The sequence below is a fragment of the Ascidiella aspersa genome, chromosome 5 (assembly GCF_963924565.1).
Source record: "Ascidiella aspersa chromosome 5, kaAscAspe10.2, whole genome shotgun sequence".
Lineage (NCBI taxonomy): Eukaryota > Metazoa > Chordata > Ascidiacea > Phlebobranchia > Ascidiidae > Ascidiella > Ascidiella aspersa.
Window position 1 is genome coordinate 14,519,052 of NC_139451.1, and position 2,500 is coordinate 14,521,551.

General features: G+C 55.7%; 2 non-coding genes across 2 annotated transcripts; both read left to right on the plus strand.

The window, feature by feature from the left end:
- Positions 1-71: 71 nt before the first annotated feature.
- LOC146144892 (small subunit ribosomal RNA) lies at positions 72-1,882 on the plus strand. The gene has a single exon (XR_014500070.1). It is a non-coding gene; the product is annotated as a small subunit ribosomal RNA (ribosomal RNA).
- A 247-nt stretch (positions 1,883-2,129) lies between these two features.
- LOC146144893 (5.8S ribosomal RNA) lies at positions 2,130-2,283 on the plus strand. Its single transcript, XR_014499121.1, has one exon. It is a non-coding gene; the product is annotated as a 5.8S ribosomal RNA (ribosomal RNA).
- Positions 2,284-2,500: the final 217 nt, after the last annotated feature.

A 2,500-nucleotide genomic window follows, 5' to 3' on the forward strand; every position in this document is an offset into this window, starting at 1 on the left:
CATCGACCGAGCGACGGCGCCGCATCAGCGGCGCCTCCTTCGTCGGCCTTTCGGGGCTACGCTAAAGTAGCTACCTGGTTGATCCTGCCAGTAGTCATATGCTTGTCTCAAAGATTAAGCCATGCAAGTCTAAGTACGAGCTCTCGTACAGTGAAACTGCGAATGGCTCATTAAATCAGTTATGGTTCATTTGATCGTACGTTTTACGTGGTTAACTGTGGAAATGCTAGAGCTAATACATGCGTGAAGCGCCGACCTCGCGGGAGGCGTGCTTTTATCAGACCAAAAACCGACCGGGCTTCGGCCCGCAACCTTTGGTGACTCTGGATAACTTTGCGGATCGCACGGTCTCGCACCGGCGACGGATCATTCAAGTGTCTGCCCTATCAACTTTCGTCGGTACGGTACTGGCCTACCGAGGTTCTTACGGGTAACGGAGAATCAGGGTTCGATTCCGGAGAGGGAGCCTGAGAAACGGCTACCACATCCAAGGAAGGCAGCAGGCGCGCAAATTACCCATTCCCGACGCGGGGAGGTAGTGACGAAAAATAACAATACAGGACTCTAAACGAGGCCCTGTAATTGGAATGAGTACACTTTAAAACCTTTAACGAGTATCCATTGGAGGGCAAGTCTGGTGCCAGCAGCCGCGGTAATTCCAGCTCCAAAAGTGTATATTTAAGTTGTTGCGGTTAAAAAGCTCGTAGTTGGATTTTGGGCGCAGGCGGCCGGTCCGTCGCAAGGCGTGTACTGGCCGTCCTGGCCTCACCTCCGGTTCTCCGCCGGTGCCCTTGACTGAGTGTCGGCGGCGGCCGGAACGTTTACTTTGAAAAAATTAGAGTGTTCAAAGCAGGCGATTCGCCTGAATAATGGTGCATGGAATAATGGAATAGGACCTCGGTTCTATTTTGTTGGTTTTCGGAGCGCGAGGTAATGATTAAGAGGGACAGACGGGGGCATTCGTACTGTGCCGTTAGAGGTGAAATTCTTGGATCGGCGCAAGACGAACGACTGCGAAAGCATTTGCCAAGAATGTTTTCTTTAATCAAGAGCGAAAGTCAGAGGTTCGAAGACGATCAGATACCGTCCTAGTTCTGACTATAAACGATGCCAACTAGCGATCGGGGGGCGTTAGTTTTACGACCTCTCCGGCAGCTTGCGGGAAACCAAAGTCTTTGGGTTCCGGGGGAAGTATGGTTGCAAAGCTGAAACTTAAAGGAATTGACGGAAGGGCACCACCAGGAGTGGAGCCTGCGGCTTAATTTGACTCAACACGGGAAATCTCACCCGGCCCGGACACAGTAAGGATTGACAGATTGAGAGCTCTTTCTTGATTCTGTGGGTGGTGGTGCATGGCCGTTCTTAGTTGGTGGAGCGATTTGTCTGGTTAATTCCGATAACGAACGAGACTCTGGCTTGCTAACTAGTTACGCGACCCAATCGGTCGGCGTCTAACTTCTTAGAGGGACTAGTGGCGTTTAGCCACACGAGATTGAGCAATAACAGGTCTGTGATGCCCTTAGATGTTCGGGGCCGCACGCGCGCTACACTGACCGGATCAGCATGTGCTCGCCTTGGCCGACAGGTCTGGGTAACCCGCTGAACCCCGGTCGTGCTAGGGATAGGGAATTGCAATTATTTCCCTTGAACGAGGAATTCCCAGTAAGCGCGAGTCATTAGCTCGCGTTGATTACGTCCCTGCCCTTTGTACACACCGCCCGTCGCTACTACCGATTGAATGGTTTAGTGAGGTCCTCCGATTGGACCTGGCGCGGCCGGCAACGGTCGAGCCGGCGTCCGAGAAGACGATCTAACTTGATCATTTAGAGGAAGTAAAAGTCGTAACAAGGTTTCCGTAGGTGAACCTGCGGAAGGATCATTAACGGTCTCGCAAACGCTTCGGCGAACGCGAAACTCGGACAAGCGAGAGAAAAAGTTTTTGCTACCCGGCGCCCGACCCGCGAGGAGCGGCGCGCCGGCCGGCGATTCGGTCACCCGGTAATGTTTGCGCGTCGAGTGCCGCGGTGCCGCGCGCTCCGGCTTCAAGCGTCGGCCTGGCCGACCGCTCGGCGCGGTATATTTTGTCACCCTTTAGTGCGAGGCACTGTGCGAGCGAAACAATCGTGGATGGCTCTTGGCGGTGGATCACTCGGCTCGTGAGTCGATGAAGGACGCAGCTAGCTGCGTGAATTAGTGTGAATTGCAGGACACATTGAGCATCGACGTTCTGAACGCAAATTGCGGCCTCGGGTCAATCCCGGGGCCGCGCCCGCCTCAGGGTCGCGTTGCAAACGTTCCGCGCGGGGATTTCTCCGCGCGGCTGCTGCGGCGTCGGACGCGCGAGCGCCCGTCCCGCTCAAGACAGCACGGCACGATGTGCGACGATCGCGACCAGAATCCCGCGCGGCGGCGGCGAGTCGACCTCGAAGAGGCCAACGGCTGGCGGCTCAAGGGCGGGAATCGAGGTGCGCGGCGGCGCGCGGCGCCGACGGCGAGCGCG